Here is a 15,327-nt window from a genome sequence, read left to right on the forward strand (position 1 = left end):
ATCACTGCCTCGAGCATAAGCAAGTTAAAGAGTTGGCAGAGTGGGTCCAAACTTATAGAGTCACTGCTAATTATACAAAAAACCTAGATAGGCTGATGCCACCTGGATTGCTGGTCGCTGGCCTATTTCCCAGCCAAAGGGTAATTTGTTTATTCCAGCCCAACCTAAGTGGTCACCTTTCTGTACAAGAAGAAGAGATTCAGCCCTGCATCCTTAGATTGACTGTCAACCTCGGAGACTATGTTGGGCAGTTAAGGGCCTCTTTACCTTTTCTCCTAATATAAAAAATGTTTATAATAATACCTTAGAGAATTGATCTGGTTCAAAAACAGATAGATATATTGTGGCAGGTTGCCCAGCTGGGCTGCCAATAGAAGTTCTCAGGATTATGTGTATAAAAATTTTACTGAAGCTGCAAATTATTCTGAACAATTATCTCAGTATCTTTTACATGTGTCCATTGATACCTCTTCAAGAGTTATTTTTGCTTCTCCTTTATCGGGAGAAAAGGCTTCTCATGTTATTACTCATTGTCTTGAAGCGTGGAGTGTATGGGGCATACCTAAAGTGTTAAAAACAGATAATGGTCCTGCCTATACTTTGGCAAAATTCAAGCAATTTTGCCATCACATGGGAGTTTTACTCCTGACAGGATTGCCCTATAATCCTCAAGGCCAAGGCATTGTTGAAAGGGCCAATAAAAATCTTAAAAAATGTTTACAAAAACAAAAAGGGGGTATAGCAGAAGGAGGTACCCCCTGGGAAAGAGTCTCTCTTGCACTCTTTACCCTTATTTTTTTGCATCTAAATGATGATGGAAAATCAGCCGCAGACAGGCATGCCTCCGAGGGACCACCAGATGAGGAGAGGCTAGTTATGTGGAAAGATGTGCTAGATAATAAATGGTATGGACAAGATCCGGTTATATCGAGATCCAGGGGAGCTGTTTGTGTTTTCCCCCAGGGAAAGGAAACACCTCATTGGGCCGCAGCCCGGCTGACGCGCCCCATCAACAATGAGTCGACCTCGGTGGAAGATGTCCCTGCTGCTCCTGTCACTGACAGCAATGGTGACCAAGACCACAACGGACCTGAGATGGGGGATATTATCAGCATTCCCCAAGCCCATATTGGTCAGAAAATTTCAATGCCAACCTTGACGAACTAAGAAGAGCAGTGACTGCCATCAATGCTACTCGTGTGGATCCTGGATTTGCTGAGGGACTTACCTCTTGGCTCTCCTCTGCTGTGTCCTACTTTAAAGAATGGGTGGGGGTGGGGTTGTTTATAGCTTGCTGTCTGGGAGGTTGCATACTTTGTCTATGGTTGGTGTGCCAGCTGCGCGCCCAAAATCAGCAAGATAAGGTTGCTATTACCCAGGCATTCGCTGCATTGGAGGATGGTGTCTCACCCCAAATTTGGTTCTCAGCCTTAAAGAGCATTTAAGTTAGGTTGCACATGCGGCCTTTGCACCCCCACGAGGCCACGTTGTCTCATTGTACTGGGAAAGGCTCGTGTAAAACCCGGTCTTTGGTGTAGCCTTTGCACCTCCCTGGGCTAGTTCCCATTGCACGGGAGAAGGTGCGCCTTGGACACGGCCTCCTTCAAGCAGTCCACACATCATGAGGTAGGGACTTGTACGGGAGTAAGTCTGATGTTGCTTATGCTCAAGTTAAAACAGAAGGGGGAACTGTGGGAAGCTGAATGCGGACGCCATTACAAGATGATGCTGGCTCCTTCCCGGTTTGAGGTAAACAACTCCATATATAGTAATGCTCTTGTCAGCTAAGGCACTGCATCCTGCTCATGCGCAGTACATAACCTATCTCTGGCCAATCCTGAGGCCTCTGGTGTCAGCAGACTGGTGACAACCAATCATGGCAAGCCTGTATGCACTTCTCCCTATATAAGCGGACAGCTAGGGTAGTTTGGGCCCCTCGCTTCCTGCTCTCCCCTTCAATCAAGAGGCTCCCACAATAAAGCATGATCTGAGAAAAATCCTCTGGTGGTGGTCATCTTTCCTTGCTGGTCGAGGAGCACGCCACACTTGAGTATAAATTGAATCTTTTAATTTTTTTTAAACGACTTTATTTTGCAAAACAAAGATAAATGTAAAGATTTTAAACATTTTTTGCTTAAAATTATACATTTTTGTCAGTACTGTTTTTTCAGACATTAAAATAAATTTTACATAAAAACCATGTGAATATGTTTTTTAGTCAGTACTTGATTTTTTTCAAGGGCTTGACAGTATGCATTGAAAACGTACTAGTTGCAATAAGCGTAAAGAACATGCAAAACAAAAGGCAACATGGAAATAGTCAAAGTCTTCTTGTTTTGTGAATATATGTATATTTTTTGTTTTCTTTATTTCTTGGACTTCATACAGTCTGTGAGTTGTTTCTGGGGGAGTGCAAGCCTCTGGGGTTAGCATCCCACTATCAGTGACTGCATATTATGTCTGTTCTTTTGTGACTGGGTTATCTCACTCAGGATGATCTTCTCTAGTTGCAGCCATTTTCTTAAGAATTTGGTTAAGTCATTGTTTCTGGTGGCTGAGTAGTATTCCATTGTGTATATGTACCACAATTTTTGTATCCATTCGTCTTCTGAAGGACATCTGGGTTCCTTCCAGCTTCTGGCTATTATAAATAGAGCCGCTATAAACATTGTGGTGCATATATCTTTGTTGTGTATTAAAGTGTCTCTGGGGTATATGCCCAGAAGTGGAATATATGGGTCTTCAGGTAGTACTATATCCAATTTTCTGAGGTATCGCCAGACAGATTTCCAGAGTGGTTGTATTAGCTTGCAACCCCACCAACAGTGGAGAAGTGTTCCTATTTCTCCGCAGCCTCGCCAGCATCTGCTGTCATCTGAGTTTTGGATCTTAGCCAATCTGCCTGGTGTGAGGTGCAATCTTAGGGTTGTTTTGATTTGCATTTCCCTGATGGCTAAGGATGTCGAGCACTTCCTCAGATGTTTTTCAGCCATTCGGTGTTCCTCAACTGAGAACGTTTTGTTTAGCTCTGTACCCCATTTTTTAGTAGGGTTATTTGATTCTCTGGTGTCTAGCTTTTGAGTTCCTTGTACACCTTGGATATTAGGCCTCTATCTGATGTGGTGTTGGTAAAGACCTTTTCCCATTCTGTTGGTTGCTGTTTTGTGTTCTTGACGATGTCCTTAGCCTTACAGAAACTTTGCAATCTCATTAAGTCCCATTTGTTAATCTTTGACCTTAGAGCTTGAGCCATTGGTGTTTTGTTCAGGAAATTTTCTCCTGTGCCTATGTGTTCTAAGGTTTTTCCTACTTTCTCATCTAATAGTTCCAGTGTATCTGGTTTAATGTGGAGATCTTTAATCCACTTACACTTGAGCTTTGTACAAGGAGATAAGAATGGGTCTATTTTCATTCTTTTGCATGTTGAGTGCCAGTTGGACCAGCACCATTTGTTGAATAGGCTGTCCTTTTTCCATTGAATGTTTACTGCTCCTTTGTCAAAAATCAGGTGACCATATATGAGGGCTCATTTCTGGATCTTCTATTCTATTCCATTGATCCACTTGCCTATTTCTGTACCAGTACCATGCAGTTTTCAGCACAATTGCCTTGTAATATAGCTTGAGGTCAGGGATAGTGATTCCCGCTGATGTTTTTTTGTTGTTGAGGATGGATTTCGCTATTCTAGGTCTTTTGTTATTCCATATGAAATTGCACATTGATCTTTCCAATTCCATGAAGAACTGGGTTGGAATTTTGATGGGGATTGCATTGAATCTGTAGATTGCTTTTGGTAGGATGGCCATTTTTAAGATGTTGATCTTTCCAATCCATGAGCATGGGAGATCTTTCCATTTTCTGAGATCCTCCTCAATTTCTTTCTTTAGAGGTTTGAAGTTCTTGTCATACAGGTCCTTCACTTCCTTAGTTAGAGTCACACCAAGGTATTTCATAGTTTTTGTAACTATTGTGAAGGGTACCTTTTCCCTAATTTCTTTCTACACATGTTTGTCCTTTGAGTATAGGAAGGCTACTGATTTGTTTGAGTTAATTTTGTATCTGGCCACTTTGCTGAACTTGTTTATCAGCTGTAGGAGTTCTCTGGTGGAATTTTTGGGGTCACTCAAGTACACTATCATGTCATCGGCAAAGAGTGATGTTTTTATCTCTTCCTTTCCGATTTGTATCCCCTTGATCTCCTTTTGCTGTCTAATTGCTCCAGCCAGGACTTCCAGTACTATGTTGAATAGGTAGGGAGAGAGTGGGCAGCCTTGTCGAGTCCCTGATTTTAGTGGGATTGCTTCAAGTTTCTTGCCATTAAGTTTGATGTTGGCTGTTGGTTTGCTGTATATTGCTTTCATTATGTTTAAATATGGGCCTTGGATTCCTGTTCTTTCCAGGACTTTAAACATGAAGGGGTGTTGGATTTTGTCAAATGCTTTCTCAGCGTCTAGTGAGATGACCATGTGATTTTGGTCTTTAAGTTTGTTTATATGGTGGATTACATTGATGGATTTCCTTATGTTAAACCATCCCTGCATCCCAGGGATGAAGCCTAGTTGGTCATGATGAATGATGGTTTTGTTGTGTTCTTGGATTCGGTTTGCAAGGATTTTGTTGAGTATTTTTGCATCAATGTTCATAAGCGAGATTGGTCTGAAGTTCTCTTTCCTTGTAGGGTCTTTGTGTGGCTTAGGTACGAGGGTTATTGTAGCCTCAAAAAATGAGTTGGGTAATATTCCATCTGATTCTATCTTTTGGAATAGTTTGGCGAATATTGGTGTTATATCCCCAATAAATGTCTGATAAAATTCTGCAGTGAACCCGTGTGGACCTGGGCTTTTTTTTGGTTGGGAGGCTTTTGATGACTTCTTCTATTTCTTTAGGTGTTATAGGGTTATTTAGATGGTTTACTTGGTCCTGGTTAAACTTTGGGACCTTGTATCTGTCTAGGAATTCGTCCATTTCCTCCAGATTTTCCAATTTTGTGGAGTATAAGTTTTTGTAGTAGGATCTGATGATTTCTTGAATTTCCTTAGTTTCAGTTGTTATGTCACCACTTTCCTTTCTGATTTTGTTAATTTGGATACTCTCACTTTGCCCTTTAGTTAGTCTGGCTAGGGGTTTATCAATCTTGTTGATTTTCTCAAAGAACCAACTCTTTGTTTTGTTGATTTTTTCAATGGTTTTTTTTTTTTTTTGTTTGTTTCTATTTGGTCTATTTCTGCCCTCATTTTGATTATTTCTTGCCCTCTACTCTTTTTGGGTATATCTGCTTCCTTTTGTTCTAGGGCTTTTAGCTGTGCTGTCAGGTTGCTGATGTGAGCTCTCTCCAGTTTCTTCTTGGAAGCACTTAGGGCAATGAGTTTTCCTCTCAATACTGCTTTCATTGCATCCCATAGGTTTGGGTATGTTGTGTTATCATTTTCGTTGAATTCTAGAAAGTCCTTAATTTCTTTCTTTATTTCTTCTTTGACCCTGCTATCCTTTAACAGAGTGTTGTTTAGTTTCCATGTGTATGTGGGCATTTTGTTGTCTTTGTTGTTGTTAAAGACCAGCCATAGACCATGGTGATCTGAGAGGATGCATGGGAGTATTTCAATCTTCTTATATCGATGAAGGCTCATTCTGTGTCCAATTATGTGGTCAATTTTCGAGAAGATGCCATGGGGTGGTGAGAAGAAGGTGTATTCTTTTACTTTAGGATAGTATGTTCTGTATATATCTATTAATTCTAGTTGGTTCAAAGTCTCTGCTAGTTTTGCAGTGTCCTTGTTCACTTTCTGTTTCCCTGATCTGTCCATTGGTGAGAGTGGGGTGTTAAAGTCTCCCACTATTATTGTGTGGGGTGAAATGTATTTTTTGAGCTTTAGTAGAGTTTCTTTTATGAATGTGGGTGATTTTTTATTTGGAGCATATATGTTAAGGATTGAGAGTTTCTTCTGACAGATTTCCCCGGTAATGAGTAAAAAGTGTCCTTCTTTATCTTTTTTGATAACTTTTGGTTGGAAATTTACTTTATTCAATATTAGAATAGCCACTCCAGCTTGCGTCTTGGAGCTGTTTGCTTGGAAGTTTTTTTCCCACCCTTTTACTCTGAGATAGTGTCTGTTTCTGTCTCTGAGATGAGTTTCCTGCATGCAGCAAAAGGCTGGATTTTGTTTATGTATCCAGTCTGATAGTCTATGACTCTTTATTGGGGAGTTGAGACCATTTATGTTAATAGATATCAAGGAATAATTGTTTCTGTTTCCTGCCATTTTTGCTTTTTTGGGTTGAGTTGTGTCTGTGTTTTTTTCTTCTTTTAGTTTTCTTGTTTTTACTAGGCTGTATTTTCCCTCCTTGTATTGGGTTTTCCACCTATAATTCGTTGTAGTGCTGGGTTTGTGGTCAGATATTGTGTGAATTTTGATTTGTCTTGAAATATCTTTGTCTCTCCATCGATGGTGATTGATAGTTTTGCTGGGTATAGCAGCTTGGGCTGGCACTTGTGCTCTCTTAAGGAGTGTATGATGTCTGTCCAGGCTCTTCTAGCTTTCATAGTCTCTGTTGAGAAATCGGGTGTGAGTCTGATTGGTCTGCCTTTATATTTTACCTGACCTTTTTCCCTTACTGCTTTTAGTATTCTTTCTTTACTTTGGGCACTTGATGTTTTTACTATTATGTGTCGGGAGGTATTTCTTTTCTGGTCCAACCTATTTGGAGTTCTGAAGGCTTCTTTTATGCTCGTGGTCATCTCATTCTTGAGGGTAGGGAAGTTTTCTTCTATGATTTTGTTGAAGATATTTACTGTGCCTCTTAGTTGATACTCTTCTCCCTCTTCTATTCCTATTATCCTTAGGTTCGGTCTTCTCATTGTGTCTTGTATTTCCTGGACATTTTGGGTTAGGAGCTTTTTGTTTTTTGCATCTTCTCTGGCTGTTTTGTCTATGTTTGCAATGTTGTCTTCTGCCCCCGAGATTCTCTCCTCGATCTCTTGTAATCTGTTGGAAATGCTTGCTTCTGTGACTCCTGATTTCTTTTTTTGGTGTTCTGACTCTAGGGTTATCTCTTCTAGGGCTTTCTTTATTGTGTCAATTTCTGTTTTAATTTCCCTCTTCCAGTCCTTTATTTCTTTGGTTCTGTTTTCGTCTCGTTCTTTGAGTTCTTTGAGTGTTTTTCTTGTTTCTTCTTTAAAAGCTTCTGAATCTTTTTGCTTTTCCTCCCTTTCTTGTTTAAGTAACTCTATCAGCGTCTTGAGGCATGATTTCAGGTCTGTGTCTTCTTTCTCTGGAGTGTTTGGAATTCCGATGTTTGCTACTATTGGAGAGCTGGGTTCTGGTGTTGCTAGATTGTCTTGGTTTCCTTGGGATATACTCTTTCTCTTTCCTCTTGCCATTTTTGTTGTCAGTGATATGTTCTTGCCTTTCCCTTGTATCTGGTCTGTGTCCCTGGTACACTTTCCGTGTGCACTCCGCAGAGATCTCTCTACTCCCCGGCAGCCCAGGTTCCAGGTGGCAGCTGGGCCAGGCTCCGCTCTGCGTACTGAAGTCGCCTCCGGGTGGGAACAGACGTTCCTAAGATCTGTTCCTGGTCACAGATGCTCAGCCTCTCCGAGCCACCTTTCCGGCTGGCAGGTGGGCCAGGCTCTGCTCTGTGTCCTGAAGTCATCTCCGGGTGGGCACAGAAGTTCCTAAGATCTGTTCCCGGTCACTGGATCGGGGAGGACAGGGCAGGTCATGGCAGGGGGTGCCCTTTCCGTGTGCACTCCGCAAAGATCCCTCTGCTCCCCCGCAGCCTACGTCTCCCACTTACCAGTTGCTCAGCCTGTACGAGCTGCCTTTCCGGCTGGCAGTTGGGCCAGGCTCCGCTCTGCGTCCTGAAGTTGTCTCCGGGTGGGAACAGAAGTTCCTAAGATCTGTTCCAGGTCACAGTTGCTCAGCCTGTACGAGCCGCCTTTCCGGCTGGCAGTTGGGCCAGGCTCCGCTCTGCGTCCTGAAGTCGTCTCCGAGTGGGAACAAAAGTTCCTAAGATCTGTTCCAGGTCACAGTTGCTCAGCCTGTACGAGCCGCCTTTCCGGCTGGCGGTTGGGCCAGGCTCCGCTCTGCGTCCTGAAGTCATCTCCGGGTGGGAACAGAAGTTCCTAAGATCTGTTCCCGGTCACAGTTGCTCAGCCTGTACCGAATCTTTTAATTTTTAAATTTGATTTGTAGTTGTTTATTCCTGGTGAATAGTAACGGGACTTATTTTTATATGTTGGCTTTTCATTCTGCAACATTACTGAATATATTAACTAGCTTTAGTGGTTCTCATAATGGGTCTCTGTGTTAGGAAACATAGAGGATGTCATCAGATCATCAACAAGTTCGTTCTTTTGGTTATTCTCCATTTCTTCTTTCTTCATTATTTGAAAGATACTTATATCAAAACTGGAGATCAACCCTCTCCACTTCTCCAGATTCCATTTATTTTCTTGTCTTTTACCTCAAATTGTCTTGTACACTCCCTTAATACATTCCTCCTGTTTATCCCACAGGCAGTGTGACTCTGTTCTCCATAGTAATCCTGTTCCAGCTTGAAAAATGACATGTGATCATTCATATTTCTTTTTAAAAACTTTTTGTTTATATTTTCATACAATGTACCTGATCAATTCTTTCCTTCCCCCTTAACCATATATTTCTCTTTCTTATCTTTGACATTTTCATAATTGTTTCCTGTAGAATTGAGGCAGTAGTTCATATTCCATTACTTCAGCATGAAATTAATAGTTTATTTAAGGCAACATTGCTAATAACACATCCCCTTTAATATGTTTCTGTCCAGGGTTATTTTAACTTGTCATTATTTCAATGGATAGTTTGCTGGGTCTGCAAACTTTTCATTGATATTTCTGTCTTTCATTATTTTAGATATGCCTCATCATTACTTCAGCGTCAGTGGTTTTTGATGAAAAATGAGCTATCAATTTTATTCAGGAGCCTTCAGAACTGAAACATTGCTTCTGTATTTCTGTATTTGGGATGATCATTCCATTGATCTCCTGACTGTATAAAACATCTCAGCAATAATCATCTTCAGCTACTCTACTTTAAATTTGTCAAGTTTTGTAAATGTGTAGTCATAACTTTCAAATTTCAGCAAGATTCCTCCATCATAATTTGCTTAAACAATTTTCTTCCCATGTCCCTTAGGGGAGTCCCATTATTTGCATGCTGATTTAACCAATACTATACATCATTCATTCTCTTACTGTCCCATCCTGATTCTCAAATGACCTATGTTAGCCAACTCTCTCTACTTACTCAAGTCTTCTACTGAATTCAGTATGGGATTTTAGGGGAAAGTTCTATTTTCAATTTCAAAATCTGTTATTGGTTTGATTCTATGGTTCAATTTCTTGGCTTCTTTTAATTCTTGCCACAAGATTTCCTTTGGCTCTTTGAGCATAAACTACTTAAAGACCTTGTCTAGTTACTTTAATATGTATGTCCTACTAGGAAATGTTCTATTAATTTACTTTTTCTCACAATATATTGGCTATATCTTTCACATTTTTATATGTTGTATATATTTTTATCAAATACTGGGACTTTTGAATATTCTAAATGGCAATTCTGGACATCAAATTCTATCCCTTGGATTTGGTTCCTATTTTTGATGGGGTGTCAGTGAATAGAGGAGCATCTGTCTAGGTGATAATAGTAGCATATGGCAGAGGTTCAGAATTTGTTCACATTACAGCATACAAACAAAACAAAACAGAAAACAGAAAAAATTGAGCCATAAATGATTAAGGATCATATACCCTCAAGGACAATTTCCAGAGAAATATTTCCTCCAGTGAGGGTTCATGTCTTTATAACCTCTAAAAATAGTGCCAACAACTGGGGACCAAATGTTCAAGCTGTGCGCTTATGGGCTACATTTCAGTTGTCAGCAATTATTTTCCTGACTAGTTTCATAAAGTCTATGTTCTCTTTGTGTGTATTTAGTAAAGGCCTTCCTACATTAGGTTAATGGTCAGTGTATTTATTAGGACAAGCCTTCGATATATGGTACGGCTGTTTGCCCGCTTTAGTGTTTTTTAGCTGTTATTTCCTGTTTGCACAGAGCAGAGTGGTCAGTCAGATATTAGCAGATATTAGGTTATGTTCTAGTAATTTCCTGCATTTGTGTGTGTGTGTGTGTGTGTGTGTGTGTGAGAGAGAGAGAGAGAGAGAGAGAGAGAGAGAGGGAGAGAGAGAGAGGGAGGGAGGGAGGGAGGGAGGGAGAGAGAACTTTATCAGCTTTCCCTCTAGGAAGCTATGATAGAAATCAAAACAACACTATTATAAAAAGTCCTACTAGTCCCCTTGTGGTACTTCTTTCAAAAATATAAGCAGCTGTCTGAAAGGTCAAAATTAAGCTGCGAAATAAATATAATTCAATTTAAAAACCTCTATTCTCATGCTACCAATATTTTTTTCTTATTTTTCTTCTTCTTCCTACTGCTATTACTACCACTACTATTATTACTTCTTTTCTTAGATTGCAGATTTTATTACCCCTTGTCTACCCTACAACTCTTCCACATCTCATACCTTCTTCCTGACCCCTCACCTCTATTGTAGGGCATTTTATCTACATTTCTCCCTTCCTGGTGTCCTGAGGGTGCCTCACCTCACAGGTCTCTAGTGTATTCTAGACGGACCTACCAACTTTTGACCTACTTCCATTCTTTCTGTTGGCCCTTAGGGCTTCAGTCCTTTATCTGCACCAGATAATGTACCCCTCTCCCCACACCCCTGCCCATTGCCCTCCCAAATGTCTCCCTCCCTCCCCCTTGTGGTTGCTTTCTACTACCTCACAGCTGAGACTGAGGCATCCTCACTTGAGCTCTTCACTTTGTTGGCCTTTTTAAGTTCTGTGGACTGTATCTTATGTATTTTGTACTTTTTTGGGCTAATATCCACTTATTAGTGAGTATATACCATGTATGTCTTTTTGGGTCTGAATTATCTCCCTCAGGATTACATTTTCTAGTTCCATCCATTTGCCTGCAAAATTTATGATTTCTTGTGTGTGTGTGTGTGTGTGTGTGTGTGTGTGTGTTTTAAGGTTTGATAGCGTACATTAAGATCTTACTAGTTACAATGAGCATAAAGTACATGTAAAACAGGTTGTAACCCGGAATTAGTCAAAGTTTTCTTGGTGTGTAAGGATTAAGCATAATGTTTTTTTTTTTCTTTTCTTTTTTCTTTTCTTGAACTTCACAGAGTCTGTGAGTTGTTTCTGGGGTGTTCAGAGCTTACTGGGGTTGGTATCCAATTATCAGTGACTGCATATTATGTCTGTTCTTTTGTGACTGGGTTATCTCACTCAGGATGATATTCTCAAGATGCATTCATTTTTTTTGAGAATTTCATAAATTCATTGTTTCTGATAGCTGAGTAGTACTCCATTGTGTAATGTACCACAACTTTTGTATCCATTCATCTACTGAAGGACATCTGGGTTCTTTCCAGCTTCTGGCTATTATAAATAGAGCTGCTATGAATATTGTGGTGCATGTGTCTTTGTTGTATGTTGGAGCGTCTCTGGGGTAAATGCCCAGAAGTGGAATAACTGGGTCTTCAGGTAATACTATGTCCAATTTTCTGAGGAATCGCCAGACTGATTTCCAGAGTGGTTGTACCAGTTTACAACCCCACCAGCAGTGGAGAAGTATTCCTCATTCTGCACATCCTCGCCAGCATCTGCTGTCATCTGAATTTTTGATCTTGGCCAATCTGACTGGTGTGAGGTAGAATCTCAGGGTTGTTTTGATTTGCATTTCCCTGATGGCTAAGGATGTCGATCACTTCCTTAGATGCTTCTCAGTCATTTGATATTCCTCAATTGAAAACTTTTTGTTTAGCTCTGTACCCCACTTTTTAATAGGGTTGTTTGATTCTCTGGTGTCTAGTTTCTTGAGTTCTTTGTATACCTTGGATATTAGGCCTCTATCTGATGTGGGGTTGGTAAAGATCTTCTCCCACTCTGTTGGCTGTCCTTTTGTTTTCTTGACAGTGTCCTTAGCCTTACATAAAATTTCCAATCTCATTAAGTCCCATTTGTCAATATTTGACCTTAGAGCAAGAGCCATTAGTGTTCTGTTCAGGAAATTTTCTCCTGTGCCTATGTGTTCTAAGATTTCCCCTACTTTCTCATCTAACAGTCTTCTGCAGGCTGAGTGCCAGTTGGACCAACACCATTTGTTGAATAGGCTGTTCTTTTTCTATTGAAGGTTACAGCTTTTTGTCAAAAATCAGATAACCATATATGTGGGGGCTCATTTCTGGATCTTCTATTATATTCCATTGATCCACATGCCTATTTCTGTACCAGTACCCTGCAGTTTTTAGCACAATTGCCTTGTAATATAGCTTGAGGTCAGGGATAGTGATTCCCGAAGATGTTTTCTTGTTGTTGAGGATGGATTTCGCTATTCTAGGTCTTTTGTTATTCCAGATGAAAGTACACATTGCTCTTTCCAACTCAATGAAGGATTGGGTTGTTATTTTGATGGGGATTGCATTGAGTCTGTAGATTGCTTTTGGTAAGATAGCCATTTTTACAATGTTGATCCTTCCAATCCATGAGCATGGGAGATCTTTCCATTTTTTGAGATCTTCCTCAATTTCATTCTTTAGAGGTTTGAAGTTCTTGTCATACAGGTCCTTCACTTTCTTAGTTAAGGTCACACCAAGGTATTTCACAGTTTTTGTGACTATTGTGAAGGGTGTCTTTTCCCTAATTTCTTTCTCCACATGCTTGTCCTTTGAGTAGATGAAGGCTATTGATTTGTTTGAGTTAATTTTATATCAAGCCACTTTGCTGAACTTGTTTATCAGTTGTAGGAGTTGTCTGGTGGAATTTGTCACTTAAGTACACTACCATGTCATCTGCAAACAGTGATGTTTTTACCTCTTCCTTTTCAATCTGTATCCCTTTGATTTCTTTTTGCTGTGTAATTGCTCCAGCCAGGACTTCTAGTACTATGTTGAATAGGTAGAAGGAGCGTGGGCATCTTTGTTGAGTCCCTGAATTTAGTGGGATTGCTTCAAGTTTCCCACCTTTAACTTTGGTATTGGCTGTTGGTTTGTGGTATATTACTTTTATTAAGTTTAGGTATGGCCGTAGATCCCTGTTCTTTCCAAGACCTTTAAAATGAAGGGGTGTTGAATTTTGACCAATGCTTTCACAGCATCTAGTGAGATAACCATGTGGTTTTTTTTCTTTGAGTTTGTTTATATGGTGGATAACATTGATGGATTTCCTTATATTAAACCATCCCTGCATCCCAGGGATGAAGCCTACTTGATCATGGTGAATGAACATTTTGATGTGTTCTTGCATTAGGTTTGCAAGGATTTTTTGATTATTTTTGCATCAATGTTCATAAGTGAGATTTGTGTGAAATTCTCTATCCTTGTAGGGTCATTGTGTTGTTTAGGAATGAGGGTTATTGTAGTCTCAAAAAATGAGTTAGGTACTATTCCATCAGATTCTATTTTGTGGAATAGTTTGGACAGTATTGGTATTACATCATCAATAAATGTCTGATAAAACTCTGCACTGAACCCATCTGGACCTGGGCTTTTCTTGGTTCAGAGGCTTTTGATGACTGCTTCTATTTCTTTAGGTAATATGGGATTATTTAGATGGTTTTCCTGGTCCTGGTTTAACTTTAGTATCTGGTATCTGGCTAGGAATTCGTCCATTTCTTCAAGATTTTCCATCTTTGTTGACTGTAGGCTTTTGTAGTAGGATCTGATGATTTCTTGAATTTCCTCAGTTTCAGTTGTTATTTCTCCACTTTCTTTTCTGATTTTGTTAATTTGGATACTCTCTCTTTATCCTCTAATTAGTCTGTCTAAGGGTTTATCAATCTTGTTAATTTTCTCCTAGAACTATCTCTTGGTTTTGTTGATTCTTTGAATGGTTCTTTTGTTTCTATTTGGTCTATTTCTGCTGTAAGTTTGATTATTTCTTGAGGTCTAGTCCTGTTGGGTGTATCTGCTTCCTTTTGTTCTAGAGCTTTCAGCTGTGCTATCAAGTTGCTGGTGTATGCTCTCTCCAGTTTCTTTTTGGAAGCACTCAGAGCTATGAATTGTCCTCTCAGTACTGCTTTCATTGCATTCCATAGGTTTGGGTATGTTGTGTTTTGGTTTTCATTGAATTCTAGAACATCCTTAATTTCTTTCTTTTTTTCTTCTTTGACCTGCTATCGCTTAATAGAGCATTGTTTAGTTTCCATGTGTATACCGGCTTTTTGTTGTCTTTTTGTTATTAAAGATCAACCTTAGACCATGGTGATCTGAAAGGATGCATGGGAGTATGTCAATCTTCTTATATCTATTGAGGCTTGTATTGTGACCAATTAAGTGGTCAATTTTCGAGAAGGTGTTGTGGGGTGCAGGGAAAATGTGTATTCTTTTGTTTAAGGATGATATGTTCTGTAGATGTCTATTAATTCCAATTGATACATAACCTCTGCTAGTTTCATGGTGATCTTGTTCAGTTTGTTTCCTTGATCTGATGAGAGTGGGGTGTTGAGGTCTCCCACTATTATTGTGTTGGTTACAATATATTTTTTGAGCTTTAGTAGGGTTTATTTATGAATATGGTTCTTTTGTATTCGCAGCATATATGTTAAAGATTAAGAGTTCCTCTTGACAAATTTCCCCTTTAATTAGTAAAAAGTGTCCTTCCTTATCTTTTTTAGATAACTTTTGGTTGAAAATATACTTTATTCAATATTAGAATGGCCACTCCAGCTTGCTCCTTGGGGATGTTTGCTTGGAAGTTTTTTTCCCAACCTTTTACTCTGATATATTGTCTGTTTTTGCTCTGAGTTGAGTTTCCTGTATGCAGCAAAATGCTGGGTTTTGTTTGTGTATCCAGTCTGATAGCCTATATCTTTTTATTGGGGAATTGAGTCCATTAATTTTAACAGATATTAAGGAATAGTGGTTGCTGTTTCTTGCTATTTTTGCTTTTGGAAGTAGAATTTTGTCTGTGTGTCTTTCTTCTTTTGGTTTTCTTGCTTAGGTATTTTCTTGTTTTTACTAGGATGTAGTTTTCCTCTTTGTATTGGGTTTTCCACCTTATTTCATTGTAGTGCTGGGTTTGTGGTCAGGTATTGTGTAAATTTAGTTTTGTCTTGGAATATCTTGGTCTCTCCATCTATGGTGATTGAGAGCTTTGCTGGATATAGCCGCTTGGTGTGACACTTGTGTTCTCTTAGGGTCTGCATAATGCCTGTCCATTATCTTGTAGCTTTCATAGTCTGTTGAGAAATTGGGTGTGATTCTGATTAGTCTC

Source organism: Micromys minutus (assembly GCF_963924665.1).
Source record: "Micromys minutus genome assembly, chromosome: X".
In the NCBI taxonomy this organism is placed as follows: Eukaryota; Metazoa; Chordata; class Mammalia; order Rodentia; family Muridae; genus Micromys; species Micromys minutus.